The sequence below is a fragment of the Nomascus leucogenys genome, chromosome 5 (genome assembly GCF_006542625.1).
Source record: "Nomascus leucogenys isolate Asia chromosome 5, Asia_NLE_v1, whole genome shotgun sequence".
In the NCBI taxonomy this organism is placed as follows: domain Eukaryota; kingdom Metazoa; phylum Chordata; class Mammalia; order Primates; family Hylobatidae; genus Nomascus; species Nomascus leucogenys.
Window position 1 is genome coordinate 74,742,253 of NC_044385.1, and position 12,169 is coordinate 74,754,421.

At 40.4% G+C, this 12,169-nt stretch overlaps 1 protein-coding gene across 1 annotated transcript in view; it reads right to left on the bottom strand.

The window, feature by feature from the left end:
- The window catches only part of RCBTB2 (RCC1 and BTB domain containing protein 2), a 56,050-nt gene extending 46,277 nt beyond the window's left edge, over window positions 1–9,773 (bottom strand). Inside the window, exon 1 of the mRNA XM_030813385.1 lies at window positions 9,660–9,773. The gene's annotated coding sequence lies outside the window, so the exon portion shown is untranslated. The remainder of the gene's footprint in view (window positions 1–9,659) is intronic.
- Window positions 9,774–12,169: the final 2,396 nt, after the last annotated feature.

Genomic DNA, 12,169 nt, shown 5'->3' on the forward strand with positions numbered 1-12,169 from the left:
TGTCTCGATCACATAAAAGTTTCCTTCAAAATTTTTGGATAATTTGGTCTACTAAACTTCACTGTATTGCTGAATTCAGTAGACTAAAAATTTAGACTCTGAGAGAGTATAGGTTAGTATTTCAGGAGTTAAAGCTCCCATCACCACATCTCCCAACTTTAGCTACATCTGGTCCTGTGCACTCTGTATTCCTTCCTGTTACTGGGAATGAGCTGTGCATGCTCTTATTTATGTTCAACTCTTCTACTTTGTATTAGATCCTGTCTTCCTTACAGTTTCAAGGTTTTCACTCAGGTAGTTGTCACCTCTCAATCCTACATTATTAATTTTTGGATCATCCCCATAAGCATATTAACACTGTGCAGCATTTGCCTATCTTTTAAAAAGTTCCTTGATTATATGTCCCCTACCAGCTACCAACGTATTCTCTGGTCTCTTCCAAAATGTCTTAAAAGAGTCACTTATACTCACTGTATCCTCATCCCCTCCTCCTATTCATCCTCTTTTTTTTTTTGAGATAGAATCTTGTTCTGTTGCCCAGGCTGGAGTGCAGTGGCGCAATCCCAGCTCACTGCAACCTCCGCCTCCCGGGTTAAGTGATTCTCGTGCCTAAGCCTCCCAAGTAGTTGGAACGACAGGTGTGTGCCACCATGCTCAGCTAATTTTTGAATTTTTAATAGAGATGGGGTTTCACCATGTTGGCCAGAATGGTCTTGAGCTCCTGACCTCTGGTGATCTGTCCACCTCAGCCTTCCAAAGTGCTGAGGTTATAGATGTGAGCTACCATGCCTGGCCCTCCTATTCATTCTTGAATCTATTTCAGCCAGGCTTTTGCCCCTACCCCTCCATTGAAACTCCTCTTGGCAAAGTCACCAGTGACCTCAGAATTGCTAAATCAGTGGTTACTTTTCCATTATCTCACGTGAACTATCAGCAGCATTCGAAACAGTTGCTTACAGCTGCCATCTTGAAGCATTCATCATCTTCCCTTGGTCTTCAGGTGGCCCCTGTCTCTTGGTTCGTCCACCTCACTGGCAGCTCCACTGGCTCATTCTCCACTTCTCCAGCCATTGGCATGCCCAGAGTTTGGTTCTTGGACTTCTCTGTCTTCTCATTCCCTTAGCAATTTTATTTCAAGAATATGGTTTTAGTCCTGCCACTTCTTATGTCCTAACAAGTTCATGACACTACTCTTGTGAAACTAGGAGCCCTTGTCCTTTTCCAGCCCACAATGGGGATCCAGCTGCAATAAAAGTCTTCCCTTTCTTCCCTTTTTAAAACCCCCTAATTATTTCTGCTTTTGGGGTATTTTAAGCCTCCTTTACTTATCCAAAAGCAGAGGAATTCATCTCGCTTTTTTCTTTTCAGGTATCCAGGCACCAAGGCCCTAATCACAAGAAAAGTTGGATGGGGCCATCTTTTGACTTTTTCTTAGAAATTCAGAAAGTCTAATTATGCTTCAGGGAAGAGGAAAATGTTCTTTATTTCCTCTTTGAGTCTCCAGAACAAAAATTTAGCACCAGTAAATTTCTACATCATTCTGCTTATTACAGATTGGATGCATGAATGAATGACTGCAAGCAGCCTGCACTTTGGTACCCTATGTGCCATTGATTAGGTGAATGACCTTGGGTAGCACCTTAGTTTTCTAGAACTTAAATTGCTTGAGACTTCATTAAATTGTTGCACTGCCCAGCTCTGTGTTTTGTAGAGATATCAGTCACACTGCACCTTTACTGATGCATGCTATTACCACGCTGTATAGCATTGTGCATCTCAGCATGGTATTATAATTGGTGTTAGAATATAAAAGTGATAAAGATGATAATAGGCACATATACACTTACTGTGGCAATAGTGAAAGAATGACAAAATACCAAGAGGTGATCAAAGAAGGCTTTCCAAAACAGATTACTTTAGCATTAAGTTTTCAGTGTGGGCTGGGTGCTGTGGCTCATGCCTGTAATTACAGCACTTTGGGAGGCGGAGACAGGCGGATCACTTGAGGCCAGGAGTTCTTGATCAGTGTGGCCAACATGGTGAAACCCCGTCTCTGCTAAAAATACAAAAATTAGCCAGGCATGGTGGTGGGTGCCTGTAATCCCAGCCACTTGGGAGGCTGAGTCAGTGTGTATACGAGTTAGCTAAGAGAACAAAGGTTAGGGATGGAAGTGTTAGGGAAGGGAAGTAGTCTAAGTAGAATAAGAAATGTGATGTGTTTGAGAATTATAAATTGCTCAGTAAGGCTGAAACAAAGGCTATATGGAGGGAATAGGGCAATGGTAGGAAATTAAAGTAACCATTCATTCATGAATGGACACTAAGGATGATTCTGTATCTCAACAATTGTGAATAGTGCTGCAGTGAACATGAGAGCACAGATATCTCTTCAACATACTGATTTCATTTTCGTTGGACGTATACTCAGTAGTGAGATTGCTAAAAGTAGTCCTATTTTTAATTTTTTGAGGACCTTTGTACTGGTTTTCGTAATACATGTACTAATTTACATTCCCATCAACAAATGTTCCCTTTTCTCCACATCTTGCCAACACTTGTTATTTTTTCATCTTTTTTATAATAGCCATCTTTACAGGTGTGGGGTGATATCTCATCATGGTCTTAACTTGCATTTCCATGATGATTAATGATGTTGAAATTTTTTTCATCTACTTGGCCATTTGTGTCTCTTCTTTGATAAATGCTTATTCAGGTCCACTGCCCATTTTAAAATTGGGTTGTTTTATTGCTATTGAATTGTTTGAATTCCTTATATATTTTGGATATTAATGCCCTAACAGATGTATGGTTTGCATATATTTTCTCCAACTTGCTAGCTTTTCTCTTCACTCTGTTGATTGTTTTCTTTGCTGTACAGAAGATTTACAGTTTGATGTAATTCCGTTTGTCTATTTTTGCTTTAGTTGCCTGTGCCTTTGGGGTCATCTTCAAAAAAATCATTGCCCAGACCAATGTCATCGAGTTTTCCCCTATGTTATAGTGGTTTTATAGTTTCAGGTCTTAAGTTTTAAGTCTTTAATCCATTTTTAGTTGATTTTTGTATTTGGTGTGAGAAAAAGGTTTCATTTCATTCTTCCGCATATGGCTATCCAGTTTTACCTACACCATTTTTTTTAAGAGACTGTTCTTTTCCCATTGTGTTCACAGCCTTGTCAAAAATCAATCAGCCTTTAAAAAAATAAATAAGACAATTCTGTCATTTGTGACAACATGGATGAACCTGGAGGTCATTAAGTAAAATATCACATGATCTCATTCATATGTGGAACCTTAAAAAGTTGAACTCATAGAAGTTAAGAGCTGAATGGTGGTTACTAGGGGCTGGGGCTACAGAGGATCAAGGAGATATTGGTCAAAGAATAAAAAAAATCAGTTAGGTAGGAAGAATAAGTTCAAGATATCTATAGTACAATAGGGTGATTGTAGTTAATAACAATGTTTTGTATATTTACAAATTACCAAGAAAGCAGATGTTAAATGTGCTCAGCAGACACACACAATGATAAGTATATGAGGTAATGCATATATTACTTAGCTTGATTCAGCCATTTCATAGTGTATCCATATATCAAAAGATCATGTTATACACCATAAATATAAAGAATTTTGTTAATTAAAAAATAAATTTGTAAAAATTAATTGTTTAAAAATAGCAATTTTTTTTTTTTTTTTTTTTGAGATAGAGTCTCCCTCTGTCACCCAGGCTGGAGTGCAGTTTCACGATCTCGGCTCACTGCAACCTTTGCCTTTCAGGTTCAAGTGCTTCTCCTGCCTCAGCCTCCCAAGTAGCTGGGACTACTGGCACGTGCCACCATACCCAGCTAATGTTTGTATTTTTAGTGGAGACCGAGTTTCACCATGTTGGGGCCTGGGGAGTCATGCCCTCCAAACCATAGTCTCATCAGACAGGTTTTACTTAGTGCTATATAACGTGACCTACTTTCCAACCTGACTCTGGCATAACATCACATGATAGATAAGGAAGGAAATCAAAATATTATAAGCCCAAATATATTTTCTTTGCCATATCTTGAGATAGTCTTGTGAAGCTGACTTGTGGGGAAAATCTGTATTCTAAAGAGAATCCCCTTCCTTCTCCCTCCTTTTTCCTATTCCAGGAGAGAATCACCTCTGACAAGAAACTTTTACAATCTATTCTCTCTGATGCCTGCTACCTGGAGACTTCCTCTGCATAATGAGAACTTTGGTCTCTACAACCCCTTATCTTAACCCAGACATCCCCTTCTATTGGTTCTATCTGCATAATGGAAACCCTGGTCTCCATAACCCCTTATCTTAATCCAGACATTCCTATCTATTGATTCTAGGTCTTTAGACAATAATTTAACTCTTTCAACCAATTGCCAATCAGAAAAACCTTGAATCTACCTATAACCTGGAAGCCACTCCTTCCAGTTGTCCCATCTTTCTGGACTAAACTAATATACCCCTTACATGTATTGACTGATGTTTTATGTCTCCCTAAAATGTATAAAACCAAGCTTTATCCTGACCACCTTGGGCACATATTCTCACAATCTTCTGAGGGCTGTGTCATGGGCCATCTGTCACTCATATTTGGGTCAGAATAAACCCCTTCAAATATTTTACAGAGTTTGACTCTTTTTGTCAACATTACAGTTACTGGCAACTTAAGTCATTTTTATTACAGTTACTGGCAACTTAAGTCATTTTTGCCCCATCCTACAGGTGAGATAGTGGAGACTTAGGTAACTTGCCTAAGGTCACATAAGTAGTAAGAGGTGGAACTAGGACTCAAATCCATCTTTGATTCCCATCTGAAGCTCTTTCCACTGGACCATGCGGCCTCTTTCCAAATGAGATGTAAAGGTAAGTGGGCCAAATAATAGAAGGCCTTGGCAATGTAACAGCAAGATGTATCATAGGATCTAACAAAAGATTTTGAGCAGGAGGACAACATGATGGCTCACCATCATGCCAGTGGGGAGAAGGGTGAGCCTGGAGCCGGGGAAACCACTTGAAGATGCTATTGCATCAACCCTGGCAGGACACCAGCTGTCCTTGAACTCAGTGTAACAGTGGCGTGGGCTTAAAGAGAGAGCAGAACATGGATTTGAGAAAATTTTAGGAGTTGAAATTAGCAAGACTGGATATAAAGAGTAGAAAAGGGCCAGGTGTGGTGCCTCACACTTGTAATCCCAGCACTTTGTGGGGCTGAGACAGGAGGATGGCTTGAGGCCAGGAGTTCAAGACCAGGCTGGGCAACACAGTGAGATCCTGTCTCTACACACACACACACAAAAGAACTTAGTGGGATGTGGTGGCTCATGTCTGTAGTCTCAGCTACTAGAGAGGCTGAGGTGGGAGGATCATTTGAGCCCCAGGAGTTCAAGGCCACAGAGCCTTGATTGTGCCACTGTATTCCAGCCAGAGTGACAGAGTTTTCAAGACCCCACAACTCAAAAAAAAAAAAAAAAAGAGTAGATGTGCAACACTTGCAGGGAATAAAAAAACAGTGTGAACTTAGTAAGTCACTTAATATTCTGAGGGCCTCAAAAATCTTTACCTTTAAAAATGGAGGATTAGACTTAGTGTTTCCTTAATATTTTAAGATTTTTGCAAAGCCAACTGATAACAAAATGTGATAAAGATGGCACTTTTTTGCATATTAAGTAGGAAAATATATTAAATAAAATGTAACAAATAGAAACTAACAATAATTTTAAAAATATATTGTACGATTACCAAGATTGGGTTCCTTTCAGATGTAAATATGATTCAGTGTTAAGAAATTGATTAATATATTTCTCCATAATAATAGGTCAAAGGAATAGAAATGTTTTAATTGATGATGAGAAAAATGTTTGATAAAATTTAATAGCCAATAGTCATTTTTGATCAAAGAAATCTTTAGTAAGTGGCTACATACACTGAAAGCTAGGTTCATGCTTAATAGTTGTAAATCAAAAATAAAATTCTAAGCCCCTCAACCATCTGAATGGACCCCTCCTCTTGGCTACGTGCACTCCAAGTTAACCTGAAAACCTAGTTCAGACCATGATGGGAAGGAGGGGTTGGACATGCCTCATTATACTCTCCTCCCTTTTGGAATTCAGGAAAAGCCAGCCAGCATTAACATCAATGCAGACCTTAAATCTGATAAGAAACATTTATAATTGTTAAATCAAGTTTAGCTTACAGCTGCCTCCTTACATATTTTAAGTTTGGCCTAAAGGTTTTTCTGTGCATCATGAATTATAACAAGTAGAGGTGTACATGGAATACTATGCAGCCATAAAAAAGGATGAGTTCATGTCCTTTACAGGGACATGGATGAAACTGGAAACCATCATTCTCAGCAAAGTAACACAAGAAAAGAAAACCAAACACCTCATGTTCTCACTCATAAGTGGAAGCTGAACAATGAGAACACGTAGACACAGGGAGGGGAACATCACACACCGGGGCCTGTTGAGGGGTGGGGGACTGGGGGAGGGATAGCATTAGGAGAACTACCTAATGTAAATGACGAGTTGATGGGTGCAGCAAACCAACATGGCACATGTATACCTGTGTAACAAACCTGCACGTTGTGCACATGTACCCCAAAAATTAAAGTATAATAATAAAAAATAAATTAAAAAAAGAAAAAAACCAAGTAGAGGTGTAAACAAACTGTAGCCTACAATTGTGCCAATCACTGAGTTTTCCAAAATCTGATTTCCTTGAATGTACCCTTCATATTTCCCTCAAATTGGTGTGATTAGATCCAGAGTCTTGGTTAGATTCAGGTTCTATATTTTTGGCAAGATGACTTCCTAGATGGTATTGTGTCCTTCCACCAGGAGGCATATAATGTTGGGTTGTTTCTTTCTGTGATATTGGTAGTTGTTAGTGCTCAATACCTAGATCCATTAACAGATACTGGAAATGGTGATATCCTAACCCTCTCATTTCATCTTCATTTATTAGCTGATATGCTTTTATAAAGGGAAACTTTCTTCCTCAATGATTTGATTTCCCAATGACATAGGAAAAGTGTGATAAGCATTTGATTCTGTCTCTTAATTTGCCAGTTTTTATAATAATTTTATAATAATGGGTTGGTCATTAGCAGTCAGCAATGGCCACTAATTGAGTTTCTTTGTTGATATTGTTGTGAATTCATGAATTTAAGCTCATTTTATTGCCCACAGGACTCTGATTTTTGTGACGATCACAGAGGAGCAAGACTGGCTTGTCTGAGACAGTCATATCAATTCATTCTCACTTGATAGTGTCTGGGGTGGCCATGTGACTGGTCCAAGCCATAGACATTTTGATAGGGATGGGAACAGAGAAATTCTAGGCAAAGAAGGGCAGGTCCCCGGTGAAGCCCCATCTCAAGCTGAAAAGCCTGAGACTGTGGCTCAGAGTTAGAACTTACACCCCTGTTTCCTTGCTCGAATGCTGCCTTTTCCAAAGCACCCATGGCCCCACCCTGCCCCCGATCCTGTGCCTATAAAAACATCAGGCTCAGCTGGCAGAGAGAGGAGAAGCAGCTGAATGTCAGGGACTACAGCTGGACATCAGAGAGAAGCGGCCTGACTTCAGAAGGACAGCTTGGTGGCGTAACTTTGGAGAAGAATCTGGCTGGAGACTGCCAGACTTCACGGGAAGATTACCTTCCCATCTCGTCCCCTTTTCAGCTCCCTCTCTTGACGAAGATCACTTTCATTGGCAATAAAATCCATGCATTTACCATCCTTCAATTCATTCATGAGACCTCATTTCCCCTGGATGCTGGATAAGAGCTCAGGAGCCATGAGTGAGGATACAAAAAAAGCTGTCACACTTGCCCTTTGCCCTCACTGGCAGAAGGCAGCTGCCTCAAGCGAAAAGGCAGAGGGCCTGCTGAGCTGTTAACACTCAAGTTGTCTGTGTACAGCAGGCAAAGCTAAAAGGGCACTGTAGCACTCCCTTTGGGGTTTCAGGGGTTGCAAGCACACCCCCCTGCAGATGCGGCCGCAGGACCTGCACAGAGTTTACTCCTGCCAGTACCCAAAAGCACTCGCCCTGGCTCCTGCACCTGCTCACCTATGTGCTCCCTCCTGTAAGGAGTGGAGCGCAGCAGATCCAAGTGAGTGGAGTTCACTCCTGCTGGCACTGAAGCAGCTGCGAGTTCCAGCACCCGTGCACTCCAGTTCCTCCCTCATTTGCTCGCATGCTCCCTCCCTCAAGGAATTGAGAGCTGTGGGCTCAGTAAACAAGACAGCCCCTTTGCGAGTCCCACGAAGGGGTCAGGGAAATATCATGCTTCAATTTCATACAAGGAAGTCCACTAGGAGGCTTCTGAAAACACACGCCCGCCCACCCACCCAGCTGCCCCCTCCTTCCCTTCCTGCTTTTTTTAGGTTGTCACATGAGGATTTGTTTGGAGAGGTGCTGCTGAAGCCTGGAACATCTCAATGGATACATGTGACACAAATGCACAATTGTGAACACTAATACTGCAGATCCGGACTTTTTGACAGGGAAAGCTGTCCAGGATGTGTTGCTGATATAAATACAAGTCATAAAAACTATATATGTAAAATTGAACACAAGTGTGTCTATTTACACTGAGACCTGCTTGGAAATACTTAAATATTGAGTGGTCATTTCTGAGAGTTGAAATATTGACTAATTTATTTCTCTCTTGTATTTTTATATTGTTTAAGGTTTAAATTTTTATGTGAATAATAATCTTTTTTAAAAAGTATGATTCCTATTTATCTCATGTTACTTATAATGGGTTTTTTTCCTAAATATATAAGATCTCATAACTGGCATTACATGATTTTCTCCATGGCATGATCATTAACAGGAAATGTTTTAATTCTAGAATAACATTTACTGATAAACATTTTTGGAAACACTTAAGCATTTCCTGATCTGAAAATTTTTGTGATTTTTTTCTTTGTGTAGTTTATTGTTATACTTAATAATGCTTTCCAGCCCCAGTGGAACACAGTCATCTTGTCAGAGAAAACACTTTCAGAAAAACATGAGTTTTATAGACAGACGTTTTCTACTCACTAGAAAAATGAAATTAGTACATTTTTCACTTAGTGGTAAAAATGATAAGCAGTCTCCCTTTAGCCTACCTTTAAGAAATTTCAATTTCTTGGGTCCTTTTAATTCTTCTAAGACACTGCATATTCTTAAAACAGAAAGGATATTTTTAAAAAAATTTCTAGGCTTCCAGAGTAAAATTGAAAAAGGGTCTTCTTTCTTTTGTTAATGACCCTTTAAATGGCTGGTCCTGCACAGGGAGTCAAGGCCAGGCTATCACAGTAGACAAAGGAAATAGGCTCAGTGCTGCATGCCCTGCATTATGAAAGTTGTTGTGACAAATTCAACATAAGCTATAAGCTTACTCTCTGGATCTCATAACGTAAAGTCAGAAATGCCAGAAAGAAACATGTGGAGCCGAGGCTGGAGATTAATCTAGAAAGGCAGTTCCTCAAGGGCATTGATAAATATTAAACAGAGCAGATACCGTCTGGAGGATGACATGAGGGGAACAGGTTGGATGTAGGGAAACAAACAGACTGGTTGAAGGAATCCAGAGGAATTTGAGCAGTGGTTTTGAGATGGAGAGGAGAGGAGAAAGCAGGAATTAGGCAAATACTTACATTGTATAGTCTCTTTGTTCATTTCTTTCTTGTTTTCTCTTAGCATCATTGGAGTCTTCAGAAGGGTTAAAACGAAAACAAGATTTTTCTGTCCATCCTTGAGTCAGAGCTCTAAAGGAGGAACAGTTGGCTCCTGGCAGCCAGCATGGAACTCGTAAAACTAAGCCAAGACATCTGCAGATTTGTGTTTTGGTTGGACAGATCCACCTCTTCACTTGATGACTGACAGTAGGAATCACCTCCCCATACATACAGATAAAGATGTGATCCTGACCCCAGTACAAAAACAGTAGGCCATCAATCCCATGGCCATATTGGAGCCTTGATATCCTCTCTCTGTTCTCCTTTTAGGGTATTCAGTGGGGTGGTGTTCCTCACACCCTCAGCTTGGAGTGTTCTTATAACTTCTGGAATGGGCATGATCATTTGCAGCCTTCCTACAAAACTGGCTCTTCACTCAAATTTCATTTTAGGGAACAGACTGTTCTGAAATCTAGTTAGAGGTCAGATGAGCCCTTCCTAAGTTTTCTCTGGAACAGCAGGAACTCAAACCTGATCTTGCCGTTCCAGTCTGAGCCAACATGGGTCTGGAGATATTGTAGCAAATCTGCAACCTGGAAGGAAGGTTTGGGCTGTCTCCACACCAAGCTTTTCAAAATCCAGAATCTCACATCAGCTTCGGCTCAAGAATGCCATCCCAGCTGTGAAATCACAATGCATGGGTCAGTGAGAAAGTTTAAGAGCATCACCTAGAAGAAACGGTATTGAGTCTGTATTATTTAGAACCACTGTCCATTTAATCCTCTCTCCTGAGATTCCTATCTGGTATGCTAGTTCCTAGCTAGGGTTTGGGGCCTGAGACACAAATCGCTAGAGAAACCTTGGAAACCAATGTATCGTCTCATTTTGCAAGACCTGGTATAATGTTTCTAAAGCTCAATAGTATAGTCTAAACTGATGGTCTCATATACATGACAGTGGAATAAGAAACAACATGAGCATTTTCATTTTTTCTGTACTTTGAGATGATTACCCTTGTGATGGGTTTGAGGTAAACTCAGCTTCAGGGTTTCCAAAATTAAAATTAAGAGAGAGGTCTATAGAAAATTTCTGGCCCTATCCCCTGGAGCTATGCAGCCTGGGGTATGGCCCGTGGGACTGAAAACCTGTCCCAACATCACCACTGAAACGGTTGTTGATTCTATTCCCAGGGGACTTCTCAAGTAATTTATAGAAGGAGAAATGAAGCATAAGACAGGCAAATTTGGAGGCAATTATCATCAGTCAATGGTTTACAACAGGGCTGCCAATTAGGCAGGACCTACCCTATTGAGAAACTGGGAAGATGCAATGCAATGCTCCAGGCTCTGTGGCTATGCCCCATGCTCGCTTTTATTTACTTTTCACCTCAATTCACTTCTATTTCTGATCTCTTTCCACAAGATTGACAGGGCTTTCTTTTGGACTTCTCTTTGATTAGGATTTAGCTTTCCTTGGCTCACTCGGGGTTTCAACATCCTAGAATGCTTTCCCAGCACACCTATGTATCTCAACATTTTCCATAGCAGTCTGTCTTTCCTGATCACCTATGACCCAGCACTGCCACTTACTTCATTCATGGGAATGTCCAGGCCCTCATTTAACCAGTCTTCCTAGTTCCCTGTTCCCTTTCCTTCCCCACTAGGACCACTTGAACCAGCTCATGGATCAGATACATCTCCCATATCTTCCAAAAAGCTCAGAGGATTTTCTACCCCAAAGAGACAATCCTCAGGAAACCTGCTGGTCCCCTCCCTTTTTCTTTCAGTGTTTGAGACTTGAAGAGGATTATTCTGATGCTTTCTAGGCTCATCAGAGGATACAGGCTTAGGGATCCCTATGAATGCATCCACTGTGAAATGGAGAATTGTGTTTTGAAGATAATGCTAGAAAGCTGACACCGCTAAGTCATACACTTCTCTTCTGTTCACAGAATATGATCAAAACTATTTTTTAGATACAAAGTTGATGTTTTTAGCATTGTCCCTGAAACTCCTGTCTCAGTGTAACTCCTTTACCCTGAACTGATTTGGCTTTAGAATATAAATTAGTGGTAAGACACGTATATGGCAAATGATTTGAAATGCAGAACCATGGCAACAAGAGCTTCTGTTAGAAAAGAAACTAACATTTATTGAGTGCTGTGTACTAGGTACCATGGGCCATTAATCATAGTGATAATGACAATATTGGAGCATGCATATTATGTTTAGGCATTGCTGCAAGCCCTTACATATGACCTATTTTAAGCCTCACAATAACTCCATGAGATGAGCACTGTGTCACTGTCCTCATTTTATAAAAGGGAAGCTTAAAGAAGCTGAGTAACTGGTTCAAGATGAACTGAGTACCAAGCCCAGGTCTGTCTGAATCCAGCATCTTTTTACAGCATATTTTAAAAATGGATGAAACTTCCTATGGATTTAAAACTTTAAAGTTTTAGAAAATGAAGAGCTGAGTCACATGGCATA